This window comes from Magnolia sinica, chromosome 18 (genome assembly GCF_029962835.1).
Source record: "Magnolia sinica isolate HGM2019 chromosome 18, MsV1, whole genome shotgun sequence".
Taxonomy (NCBI): Eukaryota; Viridiplantae; Streptophyta; class Magnoliopsida; order Magnoliales; family Magnoliaceae; genus Magnolia; species Magnolia sinica.
Window position 1 is genome coordinate 66,361,918 of NC_080590.1, and position 6,872 is coordinate 66,368,789.

Consider the following 6,872-nt stretch of genomic DNA (forward strand, 5'->3'; position numbering starts at 1 on the left):
GGGATTGGTAATCAAAGCCTGCCTCACAAGACTGTCTGGGCATTAGCATGGTCCAAGTTAAAGACGAGGGGGAAACTTGAGAATTGGTGAACATTTATAGGTGAAAGCACCTATACATGTGTGGCCCATGTATGCCATCCTTGCCTAACCCTTTTCTTTGGAAAACACTGAACTACACCTGGGTTTCACAAATTGAGGAATTCAGTTCCTTAGGGCCCTTCCCTATTTGCAAGGTATATGACTATTCGCTCTCTGAACCCAGCATCCCACACACGTGCCGCTGTCCCAAATTCGAGCATGTTATGGGGACATTTTGTAAAATTTTTTGTTTGAGTATATGAGTTTATTTGAGCAGTAAAGTTGTAGTTTCCACGTGAAGGAAAACAAAAAAATTTCACATTATCATACATCATTCATACTTTAAAAAAATAAAATAAAAATGCACCAGTTCCATTATAAGATACATTGCATATTCTTAAAAAAAAAAAAAAAAAAACAAAAAACAAAAAGAAAATCAAGTAACGTCTGTATACGATCCATGCCATACTACTCATGTTGCTTACCTTATCTGAAAAATCCAACAATAGAAAGAATGAGCTTTAGGAAGCCCAGTGAGTACATTTTCTATGTGCGAGTGTTCCTATACCTTAGCATGACTGATCCAAATAATTAGGTGCATAGGATATTTGTATGCATATACAAATGCAGTGTGGGCATGAATACTCTACAATTATGAATGTGATCCAACATATATTTGTATAGTTAACTTCCATGAACAACCGGGGCTATTTGCTCTCTAAGCTACAGATGTCAAGATGACTTAAGAGATATAAACAACACGGTGGCCCATGAAGGCTCTATTCTAAGTTTTCCCAACCCCCCCCTTGTTCCCTGTATAATAGTTGCTTAAAGGTTTTCAAAAACAAATAAGCTCTCTCTCAATCAGTTTTGCATTTTCTTCTTTTCATTTTGGGTGAAGGAGAGTTGGGTGCGGGCTCCTGCGGTGTTCACAGGTTTATACAAGATATTGATATTCATGGATTACAACTTTCCCCAATTAATGACTGGTTGTTTAATCTCTATTTCCAAGGACTACAAGAGGACTCAATCCTTAACTAACATATACATTTAAGATCAAGATGACCCTATATACCAAGGCACGTTAAGTTGTCTACATGGGACCCATGGTCATCATGATCTACGACCAAGATCAATAATGTCATATCCACATGGCCAATGTATTAGGGCTTATATTGGTTTTCTAGGGCACGTACTCCAGGAATAGGCAACCAACAAGAATTCAACTTTTACCATATACGTAGGCTATGCCCACTCGAAAAGAGGAAGAGGATGGGGGAGGCAAAGGTAAAGAGAGGCAAAAGAGAGAAATAAGCCACAAAAATGAGAGGAAAAAGGAAAAAATGAGTAGGAAAATAAAATAAAAGAAAAAGGAGAAAAAGAGAAAGTCTACACTTTCATTGATTCAGATCCTATACAATCACAGTTGGAATTGGGGATATTTGATTATCTCTTCCATTTACTTTGTAGCAATAACATTCTCTTTACTTGCATTAAACCACATTCTCTTTACTTGCATTAAACCACAATCAAGATTGACGTTAGCCTTGTCTCCACAATCGTGATTGCGATTATTTTACTTCAATTTTTTTCTTTATTTTCTTTGAAGCTTAGGTTGACATTGAGCAGAGCGTCTCTGCAGTTCCAACATCAATTGGCATTTTACTTCTAGCCTTGATAGTAATAATTCTCTAGGGCTTTGTAAATCCTCAAAATTTTCAAAATCATGGAAAGTAAAGACCGCACAAGTGTGTGAGCAGAGAAGGGTAACTAACCACTTCCTTCTCCATCGCCGAGGCCCTTATTTAGAATCCCAGGTTCACAGACCATCCACATGAGTCATTCCAGTTTGGGAGTTCATTGCTGACTATGCTAACCCAAGTAGAGGTTTGCAAAGTAGTATACACTCGGTAAGACTGAGGTGGATCCACTAAGGACTAGAGGGTAGAGCATTACTAAAAAGCAATAGAATCTAGATTTTTCCTTTAGGGAGAATAAAAAAAATGTTAAAAACAATCAATAAACACAAACTAAGGCGTTAGGGATCCACTTCCAATCAATCCTTAAGACTAATTCATCAATTCAACATCGATAACTTAATTCGAATTGAATAAGGGTTCCTTCTAATTGGAAGACAAAACAAGTAAACTAACTATAATTCTCAACAAAAGTTATAGATCTCAATTGATTGATTTCCCATAAAGAATTAAGTAATTGATTATAAGGAATTCCAAGCATCTATTGTGTCCATAGTTAACAATAGATTAATGGATTTTACATATCAAAACATTCATCAATATTAAGAATTCAATCAAAACAATCTCAATTGATCAATAAAACCATAATCTTTGAATTAAAAATGAATTAATAACAAAAACTCATTAAAAGGTTCACTCCTTGGCCTTGGCTAAGAGATTATCAAAGCACAGCTAGAATCTTAAAACAAAAAACTAAAAAATAAACTAGAATCGAAGGTTGGAGAAGAATAACTAGAAGAAGCTAAAGAAGATAGAGCTCCGCCTTCGCTTCTCTCTTTCCCCCTCGCCAATCGAAGTAGCTAGACTCACTCATTTTTCTTTTCAACCAGGGAGGAATCAATGAATGACCTGCCGAACCAATAGTGATATAAGTTCAGTGACCTGTTCGAAAATCCTCCTCGCACCTTTGATGATGCCCCTATCTATTAGGAGGGGCTTCTGCTGACTCCCAAAAGGAGAGATCGTCGAATCAACTACTTCGTCTATCACCCGAATTTGTTGATTCACGGCGTCGAGTACTTGCACTTGAGATCTCGTAACTCGACCTGTAGAGGGTGGTACTGCCACCTTAGGAGACATGATCTTTTCTTATTCACTTGTGCTGGTGGCGGAGAGGTTGGCGCCTATGTTCTAGCTTTGGGGGGGTTCCCTTTCTCTTCTGCGGTTAGGTTGCCATCTAGGTCTCGGTCGGGGGTCACTTCACTATTATGGTCTCATTCTTCCCTTCCATTGATTCACGATCCTTGCAGCTGAATTAATCCCCCATGTGTCGGGACCTGAACCGTGGTGTTCTTCTACAGCTTCTTCTACATAGGCTCCTCAACTTCTGGAATTGAGAAAGACATCGCCTGAACAAGATCGGAAGAACTGATCGCTTTCTACAATAACCAAATAATTATCTACTAGCCATGTTTTGTTTATGTGAGAATGCCATATGATTCAAGGAAATTTTCAAGCTGATCATGCTCCAAAGATGCCTTTGCTACTTGAGGACTCTCCTTATCCTGATTGATGATATCGACAGTTGAAGAATGCTTTTCTTAGCGATATCACCAAACCATCTAGAATCTCCCTTTGCAGCTTCCAGCTCTGGAACCTTCTATAGAGGAAGTTAAGACCTCCTTAAATAGCTTTTGCTTCCACCAACTTTGAAACTTACACACTTACGCAACTTTACGTGCACCGTCGATTGATGTCTTCGATTAGTCAAAACCTCCTGGTCGATTGAATCTAAGATGCTCAAAACTGTCCATCAACCAAATTAAAACAATCAAGTATTTTCTTGATCGATCAATCTCCACCTTTGTTCGAATCAAATGTGTCAAAAAGTGTCTAGAGAGTTTTGTCAATTTTACCAAATTCTCTTGATTGATTGACTTCCAATCGAGTCTAATTGAAGGTCTCTTGATCAATTAAAGCATCTGATTGATTGATAAAAAAAATTCTTGATCCAGGAACACCTGTACTGATCATGGCATAAACCATGCCTAGATACTCAAAGACCGGTTTTCCCGAACCGATTCTTTTGAATTGTTAGCTCTTGATTGGCGGTCTTCCTTCATCTAAAGTACTTGATTCGTCATCATCTTTAAACTTCTCTTTCTCATCACTTCATACTCCATCTTCATATTTGAACTTTTAAATTCTTCTGCATATTGAAAAACCACTTAATCATGCCAATTTACCATTCAAATGCAAGAGAAATGGATATAAAATTGGGGATAAATATGTAATATTTAGCACTTATCACACTCCCCAACTGGTATTTTACCAGTTTTGAGCAAAACATGGGAAAATATTTCAAAATCAAAGACTTCAAAAAAACATCCTTAAAGGACAAACTTTGTATATTCATGTAACACGAAGTTATCAAAATAACCAAATTCCAAGGCACAAAGCTTTGTGAATGGTGTCAGTCTAATTTCCAGCCTAGATCCCAATACACTTAGTATATAATCAATTACGAGTTCAAAACACTAATTAACTAGTGGAAGAATTCCAAACATCGAATACCATGGTACTAAGTGAATTCTAAACTTAAACACCAACTAGGGAATCAATTCTCTATAGTAATGATTACACCAACAATCACCAGAAGTACGCAGATCAACCAAAGACACACTGAGTCAAAACCTTGCTAGCTATCCAGCAGACATTCCAACTTATTCTCATTTTTTTTTTTCACATTGATGGATTTTACACTTTTCATTCTTCTTTTCACTCTTTTTTTTTTTCCAGAGTTAGAATATCAATTATTTTTCTTTTTTAAAAGACTCTTCTTTCTTTTTCTATTTTTTTTTTTTTTAATATTCTATTTTTTTTAAAAAAATAAAAATAGGTAGCCCTTTTTCTATGTATTTTTTTTATTTTTATTTTTTTTATTTATTTATTTAATTTTAGAGAAACAAATGAGAGGATAGCCAAGTTTCAACATGCTTGGTTCCTTACACTCTAACAATCATCGGGTTAACAAATATTGTACCAAACATAAACCCTAGCAGTGTAAGGTAGATGTGAATTTTGAAATTCATGATTAATCAATGTTTATAAATTTTCATCAGAATATTACTGAAAAGAACTTATATTTGATTTCTACAAATATACCAATATATAAACTTTCAAATTCAATATAACCAAGTGCCTTAGCTTTTCAGTATTCAAACTACTTTCAAATCACATACATACACATAATTCAAAACTTCTAATTTTATTTTTCAAAAATTTAACCCAAAATAGAAACAAGACAAATGATTAGAAGAACTTTCGACATGAAATCCACCCCCCAACCTAAATGATACATTGTCCTCAATGTTGAAAAAGATGATTCGAAGAAAAATAATAGCAACATGAGAGCAATTGAAAAGTAATAAGTAGAGGACAGAGAGTACTTGAGAGGATGAATACTCATAAGCGCGCAGATTCTCTAAGTCGTCAGAACAAAAAAAAAATGAAAAAGAAACAAAACAACCTAATTTACTATAATGGATCTTCATCAGACTAGGAGATCAATCCTGATAAACATGATCTTCCAGAGGTATGGACTTGTCCTTTGAAAACTTCTCAACAAATGGCTTCAACCTTTGTCCATTTAATTTAAAAACATTACAGTTCGAAGGATTTTCAATCTCAATAGTCCCGAATAGATAAACACTTTTAATAATGAAAGGGCCAGTCCATTTGAATCTCAACTTACCCGGAAATAGATGGAGTCTAAAATTATACAAAAGAACTTTATGATATGGCTCAAACGATTTCCAAAAGATATTCTTATTATGGAATACCTTCATTCGGTCCTTGTAAATTCTAGTGTTGTTATATGCTTCATTTCGGATCTCCTCCAACTCAAAAAGTTGGAATTTACTAAGCGAACTAGCATTGTCAAGCTTGAAGTTGATTTTTTTTATAGACCCGTATGTAAGAATTCTGTAAGGTGAGCCTTATTGATTAATGATTTGGATTGTCCAAAGGGTTGGATAATGTGATTGGTGTACCAGTGGACCCCACTAAGTTGTGATCCATTTAGGTTCGTGTAAGGGGTGGGATGCTAGAATTGTAATACACAAACGGTATCCAAGTGGGACTGGGATTAACAGATTCGTGTGGAGCCATAGGGAAAGGAGTTTCGATGGGTTTCAAACTTCGCTGCCCTCTATAACTATAAAATAGGTATGGCTCCCCATTCCAACACATCAACAGAAGCAATAATTCTCATCAGGGCTTCTCTAAGGGTGTAAGGAGAGGAAGACTACGACATCTGGCCTACATCAATGGTGTCCCAACAAAGTACGCTATTTCATTCGTATGATCTTCATACTCAATGCACAACAAGATCCTTTTGCAATTCCGCATAAAGTCTTACAATTGGTATTAGAGACCGTTCATCAAGTATGGAGGATAAAATCAGGCAATTAGGGATTTTGAATCCCAAATCAGGTAATTAGGGATTTCGAATCCTAAATTAAGCAATTGGGGATTTCGAATCCCAAATCAACAATTAAGGGATTCCAATTCCCAAATCAGAAATCAGGGATTTTAATTCCCAAAATTGGGGATTTATATTTCCAAATAACAAAAGTTGGGGATTTTAATTCCCAGATATAACAATTGGAATTTCGGTTCCCAAATCAGGAATTAGGGATTTTAATTCCCAAATCAAACAATTGGGGTTTTTAATCCCTAAATCCATTAATTGGGGTTTTCGATCCCTAAATCTAGCAATTAGGGTTACGATACCCAAATCATAATTAAGGATTCAAAAAAAGGGGGAGGCGATGAGGTGGATTGCACCTCAATCGTATTCCATTGTAGCCTCTCCTTGCTCTTCTCCCTTTCGATGTCAAAATCCGGCAGGCATGCCCACGACCATAGGCACTACTCTGTCACGCCCTGAAATTCGGGGGTCGAGCATAACTCAGCTCCCGAGTTTCAAAACATTACTTATGCAACATATTTAATGATGGATGTATGTTGTCTGTAAGAGTACATAAAACATGGGATAGATTAAGCCAAACTGCAAACATAATTCAGAGATACGTG